The sequence below is a fragment of the Neovison vison genome, chromosome 1 (assembly GCF_020171115.1).
Source record: "Neovison vison isolate M4711 chromosome 1, ASM_NN_V1, whole genome shotgun sequence".
Taxonomy (NCBI): Eukaryota; Metazoa; Chordata; class Mammalia; order Carnivora; family Mustelidae; genus Neogale; species Neogale vison.
The window spans coordinates 23,688,231-23,712,907 of NC_058091.1; the positions used below are offsets into that span (position 1 = coordinate 23,688,231).

The 24,677-nt window shown below is 36.0% G+C and overlaps 1 protein-coding gene and 1 non-coding gene across 3 annotated transcripts in view; both read right to left on the bottom strand.

Moving 5' to 3' along the window:
• Positions 1–24,677, bottom strand: part of AFG1L (AFG1 like ATPase) — a 226,118-nt gene that overhangs the window by 101,240 nt on the left and 100,201 nt on the right. The window lies entirely within an intron of this gene.
• On the bottom strand, positions 5,183–5,321 carry LOC122897193. Its single transcript, XR_006382482.1, has one exon. It is a non-coding gene; the product is annotated as a U4 spliceosomal RNA (small nuclear RNA).

Sequence of the window (24,677 nt, forward strand, 5' to 3'; positions counted from 1 at the left end):
AAAACTGGAAGCAATCCAAATGTCCATCATTACATGAGTGGATAAGTAAACTGTGGCTTTTCTGTATAATGAAATACTACTTAGCAATAAAAAGTAGAAACCATACACACAACAAAAGAGATGAAGCTCAAAATAATTATGCAGAGTAAGAGGCCAGACCAAAAAAAAAAAAAAAAAAAAAAAAAAAGGTACATACTGTTTGATTCTAATTACATAAAACTCTAAAAAAAAAAAGCAAACTAGGGCCACCTGGGTGGCTCAGTGGCTTAAAGCCTCTGCCTTCAGCTCAGGTCATGATCTCAGGGTCCTGGGATCGAGCCCTGCATCAGGCCTTCTGCTCAGCAGAACCTGCTTCTCCCTCTCTCTCTCTGTCTGCCTCTCTGCCTACTTGTGATCTCTGCCTGTCAAATAAATGACTAAAATCTTTAAAAAAAAAAAAAAAAGCAAACTAAAGCTACAGTAACAAAGCAAATTGGCGGTTGCCTAGAGAAGGGGTCAGCAGGAAAACAATGACCAGGAGAGATGAAAATAAGGAAAGAAGAAAGTTTGAGTGTGATGGAAATATTCATTATACTGACTGTGGTGGTGATTTCACAGATATAAGCACATGCCAATATTTTGGAAATTGTACCCTTTAAATATGTGCCATTTATTGTATATCGATTATAGCTCAATAAGTTCTTTTAAAATTTATTGGGGAAAATGCCAAAGTGAATATCAAAGAACACTGTGTTCATATTACACTAATGAAAGTTTATCTATATTAAGGTAACCTTTTGGTCTCACAGAATAATATCTTTGTTATGGACATATAAAGCTCTGAGATGTCTAACTTAACAAATGTGTACCTTTCAGTAGGTTCATGACAATGAAAGATGTAAAAGGCCCACTTGTAATATTCTTGACTGAAAGTTTCCACTCATCAGCAAAGTTAAAATCAAATAATACCTTTCAGGCTTCAAGAGTTAATTTTTTAAGGGGTTAACTTTAAAAACACTCTGCCTTTATAAGGATATATAAACCAAACTTTATGCTCTGAGAAGAATTTTCTAAACAGAATTCTAAACAAAATTCATTTGGCTTGAAAACCTTTAGGTTTTTATAGGACACTTAAGTGAAAAAGAACTGTACTCATTAAATTGAAGAGTTTTTTTGCAATTCAAATATTATGCTAATTATCAACGCAATAGATCTCCTGAAATGTTACTTAGCTACCATTTTTTTCAGAGTAGTTGTTTAATATTCTTTTTCTCAGACATAAAGATTTTATAATACATTTATATCAACATTTGTCATTGTTTACTAAATACTATTTAAAAATTCAGTAGAAGTTCTTGCCTACAATTTTTTAATGATCTCTAAACAGAGTTAAATGAGCACTTGGTCATATAAGAGAGAGTACTGAAATTACGGCACATTCATTTTTCAAGCCTGGTAATAAGGACTTCTACGTTCTCCACAGTGAATAACTATAATAATACTTACAGATGAAATACATGCAAAGAGGATTTTTAAAGGAATTACAAGGACCTAAATACTTTGGAGATGTACATGGATATACAGGTTTTCTTCCTTAAAAATCCAAGCATCGCAGAAAAGGTTATATACAAAAACATAATGGTAAACACATATCAAAACCACTAGTAAGTATGCAAAGAATAAGGAGAAAGAAATTCAAACATATCCCTAAACAATTAAGCAAAACATGAAAGAAAGACAAGGATCAGAGGACATCTTTAGAAACAATCACAGAACAAATAACAAACTGACAATAAATACATATCCATCATTAAACTACTTTGAATGTAAATGGACTAAATGCTCCAATCAAAAGACATAGGGTGACAGAATATAAGAAAAACAAGATCTATATATATGCTGCCTACAAGAGACTCATTTCAGACAAAAAGATATTTGCAGATAGAAAGTGAGGGGATGGAGAAACATGAATCATGCAAATGGATGGCAAAAGAAGGCCAGAGTAAAATAAATACTTATATTGCACAAAACAGACTTTAAAACAAAGACTGTAACAAGAGACCCAGAAAGACACTACATACTAATAAAAGGGGTAATCCAACAAGAAGATATAATGGTTGTAAATATTTATGCACCCAACAGAGAAGCACCCAAATACATAAAACAGTTAATATTAAAAATAATAACAATTACAAAATAAAGGAATTAATTGATAACAATACAGTAACAGTAGGTGACATTAACACCCCACTTACATCAACGGACAGACCATCTAAACAAAAAGTTAACAAGGAAACAATGGCTTTGACTGACACACTCGACCAGATAGATTTAATAGAATTCAGAAGATTCCATTCTAAAATAGTAGAAATACCTTCTTTTCTTTTTTTTAAAAGATTGTATTTATTTATTTGATAGACAGAGATCACAAGTAGACAGAGAGGTAGGCAGAGAGAGAAGGGGGTGGGGGAAGCAGACTCCCTGCTGAGCAGAGAGCCTGATGCGGGGCTCGATCCCAGGACCCTGAAATCATGACCTGAGCTGAAGGCACAGGCTTTAACCCACTGAGCCACCCAGGCGCCCCTACCTTCTTTTCAAGTGCACATGGAACATTCTCCAAAACAGATCATAATTTAGCTCACAGAACAAACCTCAACAAATTCAAGAAGATTAAAGTCATACCATGAAACTTTTGGGACCACAAGGCTATAAAACTACAAGTCAACAACAAGAAAATATCTGGAAAGACCACAAATACATGGAGGTTAAATAACCTGCTACTAAACAATGAATGAGTAAGTCAGGAAATAAAAGAAGAAATAAAAAGTACATGGAAACAAATTAAAATGAAAATACAATGGTCCAAAACCTTTAGGATGCAGTAAAAGTGGTCATAAGAAGAAAATTTATAGCAATACAGGCCTCCCTCAAGAAGAAAAATCTCAAACAACCTAACTTTGCATCTAAAGGAGCTATAAAAAGAACATGCAAAATCTAAAACCACCAGAAGGAAGGAAAAATAAAGATTAGAGTAGAAATAAATGATATAGAAACAAAAAACAAAACAAACCAAAAAACAATAGAACAGATCAACAAAACTAGAAGCTGGTTCTTTGTAAAAAATTAACAAAATTGAGAAACCCCTAGCCAGACCTACCAAGAAAAAAAAGAATAAGGACTCAAATAAAATCACAAATGACAGTGGAAAAATAACAATCAATGCCACAGAAACATAAACAGTTATAAGAGAATATTATGACAAACTATATGCCAACATATTGGCCAACAGAGAAGAAAAGGATAAACTCCTAGAAACATATGAACTACCAAAACTGAAACAGGAAGAAATAGACGATTTCAATAGACTGATAACCATCAAAGAAATGGAATCAATAATCAAAAAACTCCCACAGACAAAGTCCTGGACCAGAAGGCATCACAGGCAAATTCTACCAAACATGTAAAAATGAGTTAATACCTATAATTCTCAAACTATTCCAAAAAATATGAAAGGAAGGAAAACTTCCAAATTCATTCTATGAGCCCAGCATTACCTTGATACCAAAACCAGATAAAAACATCACAAAAAAGAGAACTACAAGCCAATATATTTGATGAACACAGGTGCAAAAATCCTCAATAAAATACTAGCAAACTGAATCCAACACGACCTTAAAAAAATCATTCACAATGATCAAGTGGGATTTATTCCTGGGCTGGAAGTGTGGTTCAATATTCACGAATCAATCAATCTGATATATCACAACAATAAGAGAAAGGATAAGAACTACATGATCATTTTAACAGATGTAGAAAAAGTGTAGACAAAGCAGAACATCAACTCACGATAAAAACTCTCAACAAAATAGGTTTAGAGGGAACATCTCTCTCTCTTTTTTTTTTTTAACATTTTACTTATTTATTTGACAGAGAGAACAATCACAAGTAGGCAGAGAGGCAGGCAGAGAGAGAGGGGGAAGCAGGCTCCCTGCTGAACAGAGAGCCCGATGTGGAGCTTGATCCCAGGTCCCTGAGATCATGACCTGAGCCAAAGGCAGAGGCTTAACCCACTGAGCCACGGAGGTGCCCCAAGAGGGAACATATCTCAGCACGATAAAGGCCATATATGAAAGACCCCACAGCAAACATCATTCTCAATCGGGAAAAACTGAGAGCTTTTCCCCTAAGGTCAAGAACAAGACAAAGATGTACACTCTGACCACTTATATTCAACAGAGTACTGGAAGTCCTAGCAATAATATAGCAAAAAGAAAGAAAAGGCATTGAAATTGGTAAGAAAGAAGTAAGGGGCGCCGGGTTGCTCAGTTGGTTAAGGAACTGCCTTCCGCTCAGGTCATGATCCCGAACTTCCAGGATCGAGTCCTGCATGGGCTCCCAGCTCCTTGGGGAGTCTGTTTCTCCCTGTGACCTTCTCCTCTCTCATGCTCTCTCTCACTCATTCTCTCTCAAATAAATAAATAAAATCTTTAAAAAAAGAAAGAAAGAAAGTAAAACATTCAATTCATTATTTGCAGATGACGTGATACTATACTATACATAGAAACCCCAAAAGACTCCACCAAAAGCCTGCTAAACTATTAAATTCAGTAAGGTTGCAGGATCTACTGAAATTTGTTGCATTTCTATACACCAAAAATGAAGCAGCAGGAAGAGAAATTAAGAAAACAATCCTATTTACAACTGCACCAAAAACAGTAAGATACCTAGGAATAGACCTAACCAAAAAGGTAAAAGACCTATTGAAATAAATTGAAGATGACATACAGAAAATGGAAAGACATTTCATGCTCATAGACTGGAAGAAAAAATATTGTTAAAATGTCTATACTATCCAAAGCAATTTACAAATTTAATGCAATCCCTATCAAAATACCAACAGCATTTTTCAGAGAACCAGAACAAATAACTCTAAAATTTGTATGGAATCACAAAAGACCCCAAATAGCCAAAGCAATCTTGAAAAAGAAAAGCAAAGCTGGAGGCATCACAATTCCAGACTTCAAGTTGTATTACAAAGCTGTAGTAATCAAAACAGAATGGTACTGGCCCAAAAGTAGACATACAGATCAACAGAAGAGAATAGAAAACCCAAAAAGGAACCCACAACTATATGGTCAAATACTATTTGACAAAGGAGGAAAGCATATTCAATGGGAAAAAGACAGTCTCTTCAACAAATGGGGTTGGGAAAACTGGACAGCAACACGCAAAAGAATGAAACTAAACCACTTTCTTATACCATTCACAAAAATAATTTCAATTAGCAATAATCGCGCCTCGGATAAACCTCATTGGCTACGATACTGCCACTGCGCAAAGCTCACAAAAATAATTTCAAAATGGATTAAAAACCTAAATGTGAGACCTGAAACCATAAAAATCCTAGCAAAGAACAAAGGCAGTGACTTCTTCGACATTGGCCTTACCAACTTTTTTTTTACCTCTGTCTCCTGAGGCAAGGGAGACAAAAACAAACTACCGAAACCACATCAAAATAAAAAGCTTCTGCATGGCAAAGGAAACAATAAAACTAAAAGAAAAACTATGGAATGGGAGAAGATATTTGCAATGACATACCTGATAAAGAGTTAATATCCAAAATACATAAATAACTAATACAACACAACACCCAAAAACCAAATAATCAAATTTAAACATGGTCAAAATATACACACAGACATTTCTCCAAAAAGGTATCAGATGACCAGCACACACATGAAAAAGTGTTCAATATCACAGTGATGTACAAATCAAAACTTCAATGAGATATCACCTCACAGCTGTCAAAATGGCTAAAATCAACAACACAAGAAACAACAGGTGTTGGTAAGAATGTGGAGAAAAGGGAACCCTCGTGCCCTGTTGGTGGGAATGCAAACTGGTGAAACCACTGTGGAAAACAGTATGGAGGTTCTTCAAAAAATTAAAAATAGAACTACCTTGAATCTAGCAATCACACTACTGGGTATCTACCCAAGGAATATAAAAACACTAATTCAAAGGGATACATGCATTCCCTATGTTTACAGCAGCATTATTTACAACAGCCAAGATATGGAAGCAGCCCAAGTGTCCATCAATTGATGAATGGCTAAAGAAGATGTGGCATATATACAGAATGGATTATTACTCAGCCATAAAAAATATGAAATCTTGCCATTTGCAATGACATGGATGGAGCCAATGAGTATAATGCTAAACGGAATAAGTCAGAGAGAGAGAAATACCCTATGATTTCATATATATGTAGAATTTAAGAAACAAAACAAATAAGCAAAGGGAGAAAGAGACAAATCAAGAAACAGACCCTTAATTACACAGAACAAACTGATGGTTACCAGAGGGGAGGTAATTGGGGGGATGGGTTAAATAGGTGATGGAGAGTAAAGAGTCCACTTGTCATCATGAGCACCTAAGCATCTGGTGATATTTGGAATTGTTGAATCACTACATTGTACACCTGAAACTAAAATAACACTATATGTTAACAAACTGGAATTAAAATAAAAACCTAAAAAACAAATTCAAGTGTCAAAACTAACAAGGTGTAATGCTTATTTATATAAGTACATGTCTGTCGAGAGAAAGAAAACTTTCAAGATTGATAATTAGAAGGAGTGTTCCTTTTAACACAATGAGATACTACCACACACCAGTCAGAATGGCTAAAATTAACAAGTCAACAACAAATGTTGGCAAGGATGCTGACAAAGGGGAGCCCTGTTATACTGTTGGTGGGACTGCAAGCTGGTGAAACCACTCTGGAAGACAGTATGGAGGTTCCTCAAGAAGCTAAAAATATTATCATTTTATTTTCATTTCAATATACTTTCATGAATTCCTACACATAGTTATGCTGAAATGAGTGCTGAAGACAAAAGATAAATAAAAAAGGGAACTAGGATTTACAGAATACTGACTAGGAGCCAGGCAATTCACTAGGCAATGTATACAAATCACAGTAACACTACATGCAGATACTTCTACCTCCCTTTTACAGGAAAAGAGACTGATCCTCATAGTTTCAGATAATTTGCTGAATTTCCAGCCAGTAATAAGTATACCTAGGAGTCAAGGTCTTGAATGATGTTAAAACTTGTGGACTTCTTCAGAACCACGTTCTATTCAGCTTATCACAGCCGACAGACACAACCAGACTATAACCATGATTCAAGGTAAAAAGGGACAGAGGTATAAATATAATACACAGAGCAAGAAACTATTCATTTTATCATGGTTCAAAGACAGCTTTACAGAGGTAAGAGTGGCACTAGACCACCTTGGAAAAATGAGCAGGGTGCCTCCCAGCAGAGAGGAAGGAAGAATATTCTAGGCACAAGAGTCAGTATGAGTTCATGACTCTACTTTCTTTTCTAATAGTATACAACCTATCATTCAAATAACACATTCTGAATCAAACTTTCTTAAACCCACCATGCTTGACAAACTTTTAGAGTGGCCCTCCATAAACCCCAGACCTGGTATTATGCTCAGGTGTAAACATTGGACACCAAGATCAAAGGACAGTTATCCCCGAGAATAGGAATCAAGTGCAGTGAATTCTACAGTTGCCCCAGCTTAGTGCCTGGGCAAAGTTGACAGCACTCTGCTCAAAGAGGGGGAGTCCAGGCAGCATCTGGCAGCCTTCCTGAATGGAGACGGATGAGAGTCTTGGGAGGACAAAGCAAGTAGAGTTCCCAGGGCAGAGTACCAGAGAAAAGAAAGCTGCCTAGTAAAAAAGCTCTGGGGATCTGCTAAAGGTCCCTAATGAGTCCTCAATGAAGTACTAATCAGACATGCGTGGAAGGAAACTATCAAAAGCCAGGCAAAAAAGATATCTGGGAGTACTAGAGAAAACCACCATTGGGGCTCACACATGCCTGTCTCCACCAGTCAGACTGGAAAACCTCATAATTCATGGGGTACTGGGTAGAGTACTCACCTCACCAGTGAGAAAAACTAGTTTGAGACTAAATGCGCTCTGTCCTGCTATACAAAGCTTAGAGACAACAGCCCCCAAAATCATACCAATTCTAAGAATGGGAACGAAGCTTGAAATATTTATTGTAATACAAAACTCTCTAGCACTCAACACAGTAAAAATTACATTGTCTGACATCCAATAAGAAATGATGAAAGCATGCAAAGAAAAAGGAAAATAAGGCCCATAATGAGGAGAAAAAGCAATCAATAGAAACAGACCTAGGACTGACACAGATAATAAATTTAGAAGACTAGTACATTACAGTTATTGCTATATTCCATGTGTTCTAGCAGCATGAAGAAAGATTTTCCCAATCAAATAGAGTCATGGAAAATATTTTTTAAAAATCCTAAGATGAACTTTTTAAAAAATTAACATATGATGTATTATTTGCCCCAGGGGTACAAGTCTGTGAGTCATCAGTCTTACATAATTCACAGCACTCACCATAGCACATAGCCTCCCCAACGCCCACAACCCAGCCACCCTATCCCTCCCCTCTCCCCGAAGCAATCTTAGTTTGTTTCCTGAGATTAAGAGTCTCTTATGGTTTGTCTCCCTCCCCAGAACTTTTAGAGAAGAAAACAGTATGTGGAATGAATAAAATGCTGGCCGGGAATAACAGTAGATTACACAGTACAGAAAAAAAAAAAAAAAATCAGTGAACTTGAAGATACTGCAACAGAAGCTAGCCAAAATGAAACACTGAGAGAAAGAAAAGGTAAGAAAACATAAGATAGAATAAGTGAGCTATGGTGCAACTTTAAGCAACCTAATACTGTGTAAATGTATTACCCAAAGGAGAGAAGAGGAGAGGATATTAAAAAACTTGAAGAAATAATGGTCAAAATATTGCCAAGCTTGATGAAAACTATAAACCCACAGATCTTCTTTGCTCTATGAGGCCCAAGCACAACACCAAGGCATATTATAATCAAACTGCTTAAAAATGGTAACTAAAGGAAAACAAAAATCCTAAAAGCAACCAGAGAAAAAAGGTACATTAAATATAGAGAAATAAGGATGACAGCACCTTCTCACTGGAAACCAATGTAAGCCAGAACACAGTGAAGCAATTCTTTTAAAGGACAATGGAAAAAAAACAAAACTCAACAAAGAATTCTATCCTGAGCCAAAGTATCTTTAAAAACACAGACTTTTGGGCCACCCGAGTGGCTCAGTCAGTTAAGTGTGTTAACTCTTGCTCTGTGACTCTTGCTCTCAGCTCAGGTCTTGATCTTAGGGTCAGGAGTTCAAGCCCCGATTCAGGCTCCACACTGGGCACAAAGCCTCCTTGGGGGGGGGGGGGAGAATCAGGAGTGGGAGACAAACCATGAGACACAAGGACTCCCGGAAACAAACAGAGGGTTTTAGAAGGGAGGGGGGTGGGGGGATGGGTGAGCCCAGTGATGGGTATTAAGGAGGGCATGGATTGCATGGAGCACTGGGTGTTATACACAAACAGTGAATCATGGAACACTACATCAAAATCTAATGATGTACTGTATGGTCACTAACATAACACAATAAAAATTAAAGTTATAAAAATCAAAGCAAAATAAATGAAAAATAAAAATAAAACAACAACAGAAAAACAGATTTTTTTGTGACATTTAAAAGCTGAAAGAATTCATCACCAGAATACCAGAACTACAAAAATCTTAAAAAGAAGTCCTCCGCCAAAAAAATATTAGATGGAGCCCCATAATACACAGAGGAATTAAGAGCAACAGAAATGGCAATTATGGGTAAATATGAAACTTTATTATTGTTATCTAAATGCTTTTCTTGAAGATTTTTATTTATTTACTTGACAGAGATCACAAGCAGGCAGAGAAACAGGCAGATAGAGAAGGGGAAGGAGGCTCCCCGCTGAGCAGAGAGTCCAATGCGGGGCTCAATCCCAGGACCCTGGGATCACACCTGAGCCGAAGGCAGAGACTTTAACCCACTGAGCCACCCAGGCACCCCTAAATCCTTTTTTAAAAAAGATTTTATTTATTTATTTATTTATTTGAAAGAGAGAGAGAAAGCATGAGGAGGTGGGCAGAGGGAGAGAGAGGAAAGCAGGGAGCCTGATATGGAGCTCCATCCCAGGACCCTGGGATCATGACCTGAGTCAAAGGCAGACACTTAACTAACTGAGCCACTCAGGTACCCCCAGTCCTTTTTTCAAAAAAAAAGTTTTATTTTTAAGTAATCTCTACACCTAACCTGGGGCTCAAATTCATAACCCTGAGATCACGAGTTCCATGCTTTTTCAAATGAGCCAGCCAGATGACTCTTATCTAAATCCTTTAAAAAGATAACTATTTAGGGGAGCCTGGGTGGTTCAGCTGGTTAAGAGGCAGACTCCTGGCTTGGCTCAGGTCATGATCTCAGGGTCAGGAGAGAGAGGAGCCCCCACCAGACTCCATATTCAGTGCAGAGTCTGTTTATGCCTCTGCCTCCTCCTCTGCGCCTCCAAGCCCCACCTCCCTCACCACTTGCATTTTCTAATAAAAAAATCTTTTTAAAAATTAAAAAAAATAAATAAATAAGGGTGCCTGGGTGGCTCAGTTGGTTAAGTGTCTGCCTTCAGCTCAGGTGGTGATCCCAGGGTCGGTCCTAGGATTAAGCCCTGCATTGGGCTCGCTGCTCAGCAGGAAGCTTGCTTCCCACCCCCTCTCTACCCCTCCCCTCTGCTCCTGCTCATGTGCTCTCTCTCTCAAATTAAAAAAAATTTTTTTTTAATTTTTAAAAAGGTAACTATTTAAAGCAAATATAACAGTGTATTTTGGCATGTATAACATGCGTGTATTAAAAATGGGTGCATACTGTTAAAGGTAAGCTTCTTCCACTATACTAGAAGTGGTATAATATCACTTAAAGGTAGACTGATAAAGTTTTATACAATAATCCCCAAAGCAAACCATAAAACCTTTTCTAAAAGCCTCATAAAAGTGAAATTGTAGAGTATATATTATTTTGTATAAGGCTTCTTTAACTCGGCCTGTTTCTGAAATGTACACATGTTGTTATGTTCATCCCTTTTCATTGCTGAGTAGTGTTCCGTTTTATTCATATGCTACAAATTCTTTATCCATCCTCTGACGAAAACCTAAGTTGTTTCCAGTTATTGGCTATTATAAACAAAGCTGCTAGAGCCATTCTTTTTTTTTTATGTTCACTTAGTCTATATGTTAACTGATAGAACCATTCTTCTGTAAATTTTTTTGTCAACTTTTTTTCTTCCCATTTCTGTGGGTAAATATCTAGGAGTTTAACTCTTGGGTCATAGGGTTAGAAGTACGTTTAATTTCATAAGAAAATGTCAAACATTTTTCAAAGTATCTTACACTCTGCATTGCCATCAACAGTGTAGGAGAGGTTTAGTTGCCCCACAGCTTCATCAGTAGTGAGTTTTGCAAGTCTTTTTAATTTGAGTCATTGTGGTGAGTATGTATTATGATGTTTCACCGTGCTTAATTTGCATTTGCCCGATGACTATTTAAGCTGGTATCTTTGCATGTGTCTCCTAGCCAAAAGAAGTACCTGCTTAAAAATTGGGCCCAGTTCTTATTAGATGGTTTATTACTAGCTTTTAAGAATTCTTTGTATATTCTGGATTCTATTCCTTTGTCAAATATATGATTTACAAATATTTTTTCCCAGTCTGTGGTTTGCCCATTCATTTTCTTAAGGTGCTTTTTAAAGGAGCAGCAGTTTTTAATTTTGTTGAAATCTAACTTATCATTTTTTTTATAGTATTGCTTTCTAGGATTTGTTTAAGAAATCTTTGCCTTCCCCCAAATCATGAAAATATACTTCAATGCTTTCCTCGAAAAGCTTAATAGTTTTGTTTTTTTTTTTACTTAGGTCTATGATCCATCTCAAATTAATTTTTATGATATTTGAGGTAGGGGTCAAAGTTCATTTTTTCCCATGATATCCAGATATTCCAGCATTTTTTCCCCCAACAGACTGTCCACTGCCTTTGTCAAAAAGTCAAATTATTAGATAAGTAGTATCTGTTTCTGAGCTCTCCATTCTCCATTCCAATCATTAAACTCCACTGATTAATTTTTCTATCCTATGCCAATACCACACAGCTTCATTTTTTGCAGATTTCTAGTAAGTCTTGAAACTGTTTGCCCTTCAGCTTTGTTGTTCTTAAAAAAAAAAAAAAAAAAAGTGCGGGAGGCGGGGTGAGGACGCCTGGGTGGATCAGTCAGTTAAGTGTCTGCCTTTGGCTCAGGTCATGATCCCAATGTCCTGGGATCCAGTCGCAAACCAGGCTCCTTGCTCAGTGGGGAGCCTGCTTCTCCCTCTGTCAACTACTCCCCTGGCTTGTGCAGCTCTCTCACTCTCTAACAAATAAATAAATAAAATCTTAAAAAAAAAATTTCTTAAATAGACTCTGTACTCAATATGGGGCTTGAACTCACTGTTCTGAGATTAGGAGTCATGTGCTCTACCAACTGAGCCAGCCAGGTGTCCCAACTTTATTCTTCTTAGACTGTCTTGTTTACTCAAGGTATTTTTCATTGCCATATAAAACTTGTCAATTTGGGACACCTGGGTGGCTCAGTGGGTTAGGCCTCTGCCTTCGGCTCAGGTCATGATCTCGGGGTCATGGGATTGACCCCCGAGTCAGGCTCTCTGCTCAGCGGGGAGCCTGCTCCCCCCGCCCCACCGCCTGCCTCTCTGCACACTTGTGATCTCTGTCTGTCAAATAAATAAATTAAATATTTTTTTTAAACTTGTCAATTTCTACACCCCCAAACAAAGCATGCTGGGGTTATGATTATGATTGTACTGAATCTACCAATCAATTTAAGAGGAAGTGACATTTTCTCTAATACTGAATGCTGTAATCCAAGAAAATAGTATATCATTCCATTTATTTATGTCTTTAATTTCTCCTAGCAATGTTTTCTAGTTTTCAGTGTAGAGAGGTATTACAGGTTTTCTGTTAAACCTATTTCTAATTACTTTATGCTTTTGATGATATTATTAAAAATTTGGGGGGTTTATTCCATTTTCCAATGCCCTGCTGATTTTTGTACACTAACCATATGACCTGTGACTGTGCTAAATTCACATGGTAGCTCTATGAGCTTATTTAAAGATTTTAAAGATATTTTTATATAAACAGTGTCCTCTGTAAAAATAGATCATTTTAGTCCTTCTTCTCCATTTTTTTTTCTTTCCTTATTTCAGTTACTAGGGCCTCTGGTATTATGTTGACCAGAAGTGGAAAGAGTAAGCATCCTTGTCTTGCTCCTAGTATGAGAGGAAGGGGAGAATGTCTAATATTTCACCATTAAATACACTTAATGGTTTTGGTGGATGGTTCTGGTAGATGTTCTTTATCAAATTAAGTTTTTTCTATTCCTAGTTCATTGGTTGATTGTTTTTTTAGTAAAATGCTAGCCCTAGCATTTAATAATGAATGTGAGCTAGATCTTGTCAAATGTTTTCTCCATAGTTGTTGAGGTATTATTTTTCTCCTTTATTCTGTTAATATAGATGACACTGATTGATTCTCAATTTTTTTTTAAGATTTTATTTATTTATTTGACAGAGAGAGATCACAAGTAGGCAGAGAGGCAGGCAGAGAGAGGGGGAAGCAGACTTCCCGCTGAGCAGAGAGCCCGATGTGGGGCTCAATCCCAGGACCCTGAGATCATGACCTGAGCCGAAGGCAGAGGTTTAACCCACTGAGCCACCCAGGCACCCCTGATTCTCAAATTTTAAAATAATGTTGCATTCATAGAATAAACCCCAAATAGTCATGATGTATTATTATCCTTTTCTTTATATGCTGCTGAATTTGCTTTGCTAATATTTTGTTAATTATTTTTATGTCTCTGTTCTTGAGAAATATTATCTTAATTAGTTTTCTTTCTTTGGAATGCCTTAGTCTAGCTTTGCTGTTATGGCTACACTGAACACATAATAGGAGTTGGAAAATGTTTCCCATTCTTCTGTTTTCTGAAAGAGTTTATGTTAAGACTGCAGCTCTTTCTTCCTTAAGTGTTTGATAGAATTCATCAGTAAAACTATCTGGGCCTAGATTTTTGGTGAGAAAGTTTTTATAGCAAATTAGAATTCATTAAAAACTATATGGATATTCAGGGGCGCCTGGGTGGCTCAGTGGGTTAAAGCCTCTGCCTTCAGCTCAGGTCATGATCTCAGGGTCCTGGGATCGAGCCCCGCATGGGGATCTCTGCTCAGCAGGGAGCCTGCTTCCTCCTCCCTCTCTGCCTGCTTCTCTGCCTACTTGTGATCTATCAAATAAATAAATAAAATCTTAAAAAAAAAACCTATATGGATATTCAGATTTTGTGTCAGTCTAGCAAACTTTATTTTTTCATAACTTTGTCTGTTTCATCTAAGGTGTGACATTTGTAGTCATGAGTTGTTCACAATATTCTTCTGGTTATCCTTTAAAATATTTATAATCCTTCTTTCATTCTCAATATTGGTCACTTGTTTATTTTTTTTCTTGATCAGTATAGTCAAAGGTTTTACAATTTCATTCATCTCAAAAAACTTAGTTTGGGGTTTGTTAAATTTTACTATTGCTTGTTTTCTAATTTCATTGGTTTCTACTCTTACCTTCATTTTTCCTTCCTTCCTTCTACTTACTTTTAATTTGCCCTTCTAGGTTCTTTTTTCTCCTTTTTCTAAATGGAAATAATTGACATATAACATTATATACTAGTTTCAAGTGTCTAACATAATGACTTGATATTTATATATATTGCAAAATGATCACTCAAAATAATTCTAGTTATCATCCACCACCAGCTACAATTTTTTTCCTGTGGTAAGAACTTTAAGATCTACTCTCTTGGAAACTTTCAAACACATGATACAGTATTATTAACTATAGTCATCCTGTTCTACATTACATCCCCAGGACTTATTTATAACTGGAAGTTTGTACCTTTTGACCACCTTCACCCATTTTGTCCACCCTCTCTCTGTGGGAACCATCAATTCCTTTTCTGCATCTATCAGTTCAGTTTCCAGAAGTGGAATTGCTAGAGCATATGGTAGTCTATTTTTAATTTTTTGAGGAGCCTCCAAGTTTTCCATCACGGCTGCAAAAATTTACATTCCTATTAACAGCACACAAGGGTTCCCTTTTATCCACATCCTCACCAACCCTTGCTATTTTTTGTCTTTTTGATAATAACCATTCTCAGAGGGGTGAGGTGACAACTCATTGTGGTTCTGATTTGAATTTCCCTGACAGTTAGTGATGCTGAGCTCCTTTTCCTGTTGGCCAGCTGTATGTCTTCCTTGGAAAAATGTCTATTTAGATCCTCCTGCCCACTTCTTAAACAGATTGTGATTTTTTGCTATTGAGTTGTAAGAGTTCTCTCTATATTTTGGATAGTAAACCCTTATCAAATATATGATTTGCAAAGATTTTCTCCCATTTGGTAGGTTGCCTGTTGGCTTCTCTTTTTTTTTAATTTTTTTTTAAAAGATTTTATTTATTTATTTGACAGACAGATCACACTTAGGGAGAGAAGCAGGCGGAGAGAGAGGGGGAAGCAGGCTCCATGCTGAGCAGAGAGCCCTATGCGGGGCTCGATCCCAGGACTCTGGGATCATGACCTGAGCAGAAGGCAGAGGCTTTATCCTACTGAGCCTCTCAGGCGCCCCTGCCTGTTGGCTTCTTAAGGTCACTGATTTTAGAGACCTTTTTTTCCTCTAAAAAAAAAATTTTTAACTACAAATTTTCCTCAAAGAACTGTTTTGTATAGTAACATCTTAAAAACTTCAATGTTACACTTTCATTTTCTTTTACTTCAAAACATTTTCTCATTTTCATTGTGATTTCTTATTTAATCCATGGGTTAGTTACATGTATTATTTAATTTGCAAATACCTGAGAGTTTTCTGGATATCTCATTGTTATTCACATTTAATTTAATTCTTCTATGGTCACAATCATTCCATATGATTTCAAACTTTATATATTTGTTGAGACTTGGTTTATGGTCCAGCATATGTTCAGTCTTGGTGAACATACAATGTGTACTTAGAAATAAAGACTGAATTCTGTAGTTACTGGGTTTAATGTTCAATAAGTACTAATTAGGTCAAACAGATGATTATCTGTATCTTTATAAATTTTTGTTCATTCAACAGCTTTAGGAGGGATGTTCAAATTTCCAACTATGATTATTCAATTGTCTAGTTCACTCATTAAGTCTGTTTTGCTTTGTGTAATTTGAAGATGTGTTATTAGATGTATACATTTAAGATTGTCGTGGCTTTCTAATAAACAGACTTTTATCATTATGAAATGTCATTCTTAATCTCTAGTAATATTTATTTTGACATTTACATTTTTGGAGTTTTGGATGAAACTTAGAATTTACAGATTTATAAAAGTATAGAATTTATAAAACCATAAGTACAGATCTCATATAGACTTTACACATACTACATAATATTTAACTATCTGTTCTTCACAAAACATTTGGGTTAAATATAAAATTAACATTTATATTATTTAATTTACTTTCTTCCTTTCTTAGTTCTTTCTTTTTATTTTTTCCTTCCTTTTTAATCATTGCCCATCAGTTTAAACCAACAAATAAAACTAAATTTATTCTAGAGAGGTTCTGTACCACCACTATCACAACCATAAGAGCTTTTTTTTTTTTAAATGCCAATAATGTGTTTGGTCGTACACAAATAAAAAATCAGAAAGAAAAGCTAGGGTGATCTACACATCTATTATTATTGATGTTTTGTTACTGCATACATTCTTAGCTAATATTTTCAATGAAAACTGATATAGAGATGATGGCAGGAAGAAGAAATCCTTCTAATCAATCCTACAAATAGTCCTATAAATTAAATCTACTTTTTATTTAAATAATAATTACCAGCCCCTCATTTTAGATACAATACAACATTTTAAAGGATACGATCCCCTGTAAGAGTGATAATGGGAATCCAAGGAAATTATAGGCACCATGAAAGAGAAACTTCACAAAATGTTACATAAATCTTTATTACAAAAATACTACCATCCATATAGTTATATATTTATTTTCAGTAAAGTTAAACACCAATAAAGTAGTTTTTCATACCAGAGCTTCTTTTTCTAATGAAAGTCAATAGATTTAAATATCATGACTTAAGCGTTCAATGAGAGAACAGAACATCTATATTTCTGGGAACCTTTTATGCATGAAGATCATCCAAAAAGAGCCAGGCAAAAATTAGTGGCAGAGACTCCAACTCTCCTGTTAACTTTTAGAACCATCTATTTCATTATCTAGTGTGAGTGGCTGAGGCTTAGTTAACAACAGCTTTCACTTGGACTCTAAATAAATGTTGTCTTTGTATTCTGAGGTTCTTACTACCAGATGGAGTATTAGTGTGAATGAATGGAACTCTTTGACAAACTTCTTTAGAGTTCATTTAAGTTCATTGTGGGTTTTGTACTGATCTCTACAAAAACTGTATGAATGAGTCAGTGGAGTCCTTAGCATCTCTCTCCATGACTTTCTTTTTATGATAATATCACACTTATTTCCTACAATGTCAACTACAAAATTAGATGGGCCTTGCTGTCAAAGATCTCTTAATTGATTCCTTAATGTTGAAAATATTTCCTCTTTTTGGTATCATAAATCATTATAGCTGAAGTAACTGTAATAGTAATTCTAGTAATGCAGAAATCACTCTTGTGCAGCTATATCCCAGATTAGGAAATTTACATGCTCATTTTGGTACTAGACAAAAGATGCCCTCTTACTTAAATGATCTTAGGTTATTTCCATTCTGCTATTAAACTCATCAAGTGAATTTTTACTTAAGACACTGTCTTTTTTAATTCTAAAATTTAACTTGGTACTTTTTTATGATTGCTCTTTCTCTGCTGAGAATTCCTATCTCTTCCTTCATTATGAACATATTTTTTCTTTACCTCATTTTTCTACAATTATTGTTTTAATTGTTGCTTTAAAGTCTAATGCCAATATCTGGGTCATATCGGGATTGATCTCTGTTGATTGTTTTTCTCTTGAGGATGGATCATATTTTCCTCATTCTTCATTCTGAGATTGTATCCTGGACCTTATGGATTCTGTTTTTTTATCTGAAGAGTGTCAGTATTTTTGTTTTAGCAAGAAATTACCTTGGATGACTCTAACTACAAACTGAAATCTTAGTTCAGTACCCTATCTTTAGTAGGAAGTTTGTGATCTACCTTGCAAACGTATGGTTCAGAGGTCAGTCAGAAGTCTGGGCAAGATTTATACATAGAACCTGGGGCTATATCCATCTAGTTCACTCTGGGGTTAACTTCTCATTTTCCTACAGTAATGCTTGCCCCAAACTCCACCATCTGGTTCTTTAGGTCAGAAAGACTGAGTTTTTTATCAGAATTTCGGTCATTCAATATAGCACTGACTTTATCTACCTTAAAGATGACAGCTATTTAAAAAAAAAAAAAAAGAAAGAAAGAAAAAAAAGAAAAGAAAGAAAAGATATTCTCTCCAATTTTGGACTTTCTTCTAAGTCTATCTCCCTTCTAGGATCTGCCTGACATTTTTTTTACTCTTCAAGACCTTCAGATAGTTGTGTTATTTATTTTTTCCATATTGTCTCAAAGAAGGCCATTTGGCTAGGAGCTTACTCAGCCATATCAGAAGTTTTAGTTTTTATTTTATTTTATTTTATTTTACTTTAAAGAATTTATTTATTTATTTGAGAGAGAGATCACAAGTAGACAGAGAGGCAGGTGGTTGGGGGGAAGCAGGTTCCCAGCTGAGCAGAGAGCCTCATACAGGGCTTGATTCCAGGACCCTGAGACCATAACCTGAGCCAAAGACAGAGGCCCAGCCCACTGAGCCACCCAGGCGTCCCGGAAGTTTTCGTTTTTAATAGAGAAATGTAACCTATTTATATTTTCTGTCAGCATGCCTGATCTTGTTTTACATTCTTTACCCATACTTGTTGCTGTTTCTTCTGCTTTCTAGTTTTTGCTCTAAGAGATATTTTTTTCTTTTATCTTTTCTCTAGTTATTTGAAAAGTAAAAGGTGTATCTTAAATTCTAAAATAGTTGACTGTGGGGTGGCTCAGTTGGTTACGCATCTGCCCTTGGCACAGGTCATGATCCCAGGGTCCTGGGATTGAGACCCCACATGGGGGGGGTCCCTACTCAGCAGGGAATCTCCTCTCTCTGCTGCTCATGCTTTCTCTCTCTGTCAAATAGATAAATAAAATCTAAAAAAATAATAAATAAAATAAAGTACCTGACTGTGTATTTCCCTAGTTATAAATACAACAAATGATGATGCTGTTACTCAGGATCAACAAACACTCCCTCAAAGAGGAACACAATTCACAAATATCTAAGCAAGCAGTAACTACAAATATTCATTTACATTCGGTTCATTGGTATCATCAATTTTCTTATTTCAAGCATTTCTTTTTAGTAAGTGCATATCAAGAACTCTTTCCCCCAGGACACTTATTTTTTTCATCATTTTATTCTCTTTATTCTATTTCTACATACCTCTTATGTTGTTTCTCTGCATCACTGATTTCATTTTCTGTAGTTTCAATTCTAAAAGTTAATGCTTCTAATGCTTTCATTAATTTAAATTAACTTAATCTTTTTTATTTCATTTAACTTTCTTTTATTTTAGCCGATTTCTTATAAAAAGGTTTTCAACTCAATCTGTCTTTTCTCTGCTTAGATCTTCTATATTACAGTCAATTTTTCTTGATTTTTAAAGACTCTACACAGAAATTTTCTAATACTTACTTCTCTTTTCTACTTATTGTTCCCATATTATGGTATTTTCTTTTTATATAACCTTGAAAAAGGAGTGATATGACTAATCTTGGAGAACCCCTAAAATGAAGATGTGTGGTTTTTCCTTGGTTCCCCTCCCTAACCTCCCAGTTTTCTTATGTCTCTGTCTCTACCGTAGTTCAATGTTAAAAAGTGATAGTTGGCATCCTTCCTTTGTTCATACTTACCACAGAAATACCAGTATCCCCACTAAGCATAATTCTGACTTTTGAACTCACATACCCATATTTGATATCGTATTAAGAAACTACCCATCTGTTTATCTTTTAGGAAGTGATTCTATCAAGAAAGAGGGTGAATTTTGCCAAATGTCTGTAGCCTTTATGGTGAACACAACTGGATTTTTTCTCCCTGGAAGTATTAATATGATACATTACATTTATTGCATGTGTGTGCCTAACTTCAAGCCAACTTTCTAGTGATATCCAGCTTTTTATTTACTGTGGATGTGCCTACCTGAGGAAGGATCACATAGTGTTGTTGCCTGTTAATCTAATACAGGATCGTTCTTGGGCATTCTAATGCTGCCTGCAGCATTTTTATTGTAATAAACAGTAAATGTAAAACTAGAAAGACCAGAATGCACTGTTCTGAGTCCTAAACTTCAGTCAGTAGGGGACTTTCTTTTTTTAACCACTCTGTGTTTTACTGTCAAAGAAGCACAGTTGAAATGAATTTACATATTCTAGTTCCCCATAAAAATGTATTCTTATTTTTTGATTGAATAAGTTCTTGAACTTATAATTTTACATTTTAAATAATTTCATTTACTTGCCTATTATCAATCTGTTGTTAGGGTCCTTAAATATGTATTTTCTCTATTAGAATATCATTTAATTAACAAAGTTTTATTTCTGAACCTAAAAACTGAGTAGCATATATATGAAATTTTAATTGTAGATTTTTGTTTTAGGCTTTTCTAATGACCTGACAGCATAATCTTTGAAAAGTAAAACTGTCTATTTGTATATGGGCCACATAAACTATTTCCTTAAATGATAAAAATGAAAATAAATCCTCTAATTGAGATTCTACAAAAATAAGAAATTAAATACAAAGTAGATCTAGATCTAATTTATCTGAAAATTTTCTATCAATTCCCTATTCCTATGGATCTGATCCAAGATCCTCTCTGTTTCACTTTCAAAAGCCTTAATCAGATTATCCAACAAAATATAAAATAGTAGCATTAAAAATGTTACACTATAACTTCATTTAAAATATACTAAACATATTTAAAGCCTGCAAGAAACTAGGAAAGCCCCTATAGACTAACAAATAGGGAGACTAAAAGCTAAAGCAGTAATCATCAGCTGATACTGGTTTGGGTTTTTTGTTTGTTTGCTGTTTTTGTTTTGGTTTTGGATTTGCAAAAATAGATACAAGCTTTATTGAAATATATTTGCTTGTGAAATTTATATTTGTTTGTATCCCCAGGTTCCAAAAAAAAAAGATTTAAGGAAGCTTATGAGATTAAATAAAATGCAACAAAGGAACATAGATTAAAAGTAGGAACACTGAAAAAATTAAATTAAAAAGAAAAGGAGGATGAGAGAAGAAGAAAATGAGAGGATATTAAATGAAGCTGGGAACAAAGCCCAAACTGCATAGTATAATGACTTTAAATATTTGCTCTGGGTCATCTACAAGTTTGAATCTAAGCTTCCTAGCAGTGAACATGAAAAGGGAAACATAACCAAATACTCTATTGACAATGTTTGTGAGATAAATATACACTGGTGTTGTGAAATACAAACATTGACCCACCCCCGCAGCCCAGGAATAAGTCCCACATGAGTAGTGAATGATTCTTTAAAGGTACTGTTGGATTCAATTTGCTAGTATTTTACTGAAAACTTTAGCACCCATGCTCATCAGGGATATTGGCCTGTGGTTCTCATTTTTTAGTGGGGTCTTTACCTGGTTTTGGTATCTGGGTAATATTGGCCTCAGAATTAATTTAGAAGTTTTCCTTCCATTTCTTTTCTTTCTTTTTTTTTTTTTTAAGTTCGGGTTGTTCTTTTTCTATAATTATTATGTTCAGTTAGCCAACATATAGTACATCATTAGTTTGTTTTTTTTTTTAAGATTTTATTTATTTATTTGACAGAGAAAGATTAAAAGTAGGCAGAGAGGCAGGCAGAGAGAGAGAGGAGGAGGCAGGCTCCCTGCCGAGCAGAAAGCCCGATGCGGGACTCGATCCCAGGACCCCGAGATCATGACCTGAGCCAAAGGCAGCGGCTTAACCCACTGAGCCACCCAGGCACCCCAGTTTTTGATGTAATATTCACAGATTCATAAGCTGCCTATAACACCCAGTGCTCATCACAACACATGCCTTAGTTTGGGGTTTTAACAACTATATGGGAGTATAGAGGGTGAGGCCTTGGGCCCAAGGAAGACAGGAATTAAAAAGTAGGACATACAGGCAGTCACTCATTGGTACCTTATTCGCTTCACCCCCACCCCCAAGTTTTGCATCCTTTTCTTCTCTTCTACAGGATTTTTCTCTCTTAGGTTCCTAAACTCTGGTGTTGCTTTCACTTGGCTATCAGTTTTTTTCCCATTAAAATTACTGATTGCTGGGGCGCCTGGGTCGCTCAGTTGGTTAAGCAACTGCCTTCAGCTCAGGTCATGATCCTGGAGTCCCAGAAACAAGTCCTGCATCGGGTTCCCTGACTGGCAGGGAGTCTGCTTCTCCCTCTGACCTTCCTCCTCTCATGCTCGCGCGCTCTCTCTCTCTCTCTCTCTCTCAAATAAATAAACAAACAAACCAATTAAGTAAAAAATATTAGTTGCTTATTAAATGTTTCTGATCACTTTCTACCAAAATTCATAATTTGTCTATTAATTGACAATTAAGCTATAGGCTGTTAAGAGATGAGGGTATGAGGGTAGCTTCCATCAACAACAATAATCCCCATTCTTGTTCATGAAGTTGATGCTTTACAACTAGAAATGGAGGCAATGAAATGAATGAAGTGGAAGAAAATTAAACAGAGAGGCTAAAAAAATTAATGAAGAAGAAAAAATGTTTTTCTCACCTGAGCACTATCTTCTGAATCTTTAACCTCCAGATTATACTGTCTTTATTTTTTTTTATACTGTCTTTATTAAATGACAGACATCACCACCTAGTTGTACAAGCCTGAAATTTTAAAGCAGTTTCTACATTTTCCTTTCTCTTTTCCTTAGTATTCAACCCATAACCAGGTGCTATCCATTTTACTTCTTGACTATCTTTCAGATCTATCCTCTTCATATCCATAGGTATCACCTTATATCAGACTTTCTGAACCTCCGAACTACAGACATTTCTGGCTAAATAATTCCTTGTTGTGGGGGGTAGCCATGCATACTATATGACATTTTGGCAGAATTCCTGGCTTCTATAGAATGACTAAAGGCCGACAGCAGTACCCACCCCCACCCTGCCTAGTTATGACAACCAAAACTACCTTAACATTGCCAAATAGCCCCCTAGGTGACAATCACTGCCTTATAACAAGCTAGCACCACTTCTCACCCAGTGTACTGCAAGATCTCCTAAGGTGTCTTCACTGAAGCCAGCATGTTAACATACCCCACTCCGTAACCATTCTGTATACCACACCCAGTGACAGTCCACCTCTGATCTTGTCAGTCCCCACTTAAAGTACTTCAGTATCTTCCCACTTCTCTTAAATAAAATCCAAAAAACTTTGGATTTTATTTTTTTTCTTCCTTTTTTAAAATTTTATTTATTTTTCTTCCTTTCAGATTTTGGATTTTATTTTTTTTCTTCCTTTTTAAAATTTTATTTATTTTTCTTCCTTATTACTGCTTTATAAAGTCTAGCTCTCACTTCTCCAGATTCACGTTGTGCCTCACTGCATCCTACTCCCCCCTCCTCCGGTTCTCCCACCGCACTGGCCACCTTTCAATTCCTCACATGCGTCATGCTCTCTCTAGCTACTGGGAGAACTCTCTGGCGAGAAGATTCTTCCCCCACCTCTTGTAACACTCCAAGAATTAGTAGATACTATTTTATTATTTTTTTAATGATTTTATTTATTTATTTGACAGACAGAGATCACAAGTAGGCAGAGAGGAAGACAGAGAGAGAGGGGGGAGAAAGTAGATCCTGTTTTAAAACAGTAACAACCTATGTTGAGGCTCTAGATTAAAAGCTATGACCAAGGGGCGCCTGGGTGGCTCAGTGGGTTAAAGCCTCTGCCTTCGGCTCAGGTCATGATCCCAGGGTCCTGGGATCAAGGGTCCTGGGATCAAGCCCCGCATCGGACTCTCCGTTCAGCGGGGAGCCTGCTTCCTCCTCTCTCTCTTTGCCTGCCTCTTTGCCTACTTGTGATCTATCAAATAAACAAATAAAATCTTTAAAAAAAAAAAAAAAAAAAGCTGTGACCTAAAGAAAAAGTTGAATGCATTTTGTTGGTTGGAAATCAACCAAGTTGTTGGTCCTTTTTCTAGGACAGAGTACAAAAAAGTCAGTGATGACCAACAACGAGAAATGATAGAGGACAATGTGTTAAGAGTCACAATATCTAGGTTCTAATCTCTTCTCTGCCATTGATTATCCATGTGATTTGTTGTTAACTTCAATTAACTTTTCTGGTGTACAGTTCTATCAGTTTGAATACGTGTAATCACAACCACATCGGGATGCAAAACAGTTCCATCACGCCCCACAAAAAATCTCTCATTTTGCCCCTTTGCAGTCAAATGCCTTCCACTGTAGTCTCTGGCAACCCCTGACCTATTTATTCTTTGTCCTACACATTTATCTTTACCTGATATATATATACATGCCATCTTCTTTATATTAAAATATTAAGCCATTCATGATGATCACT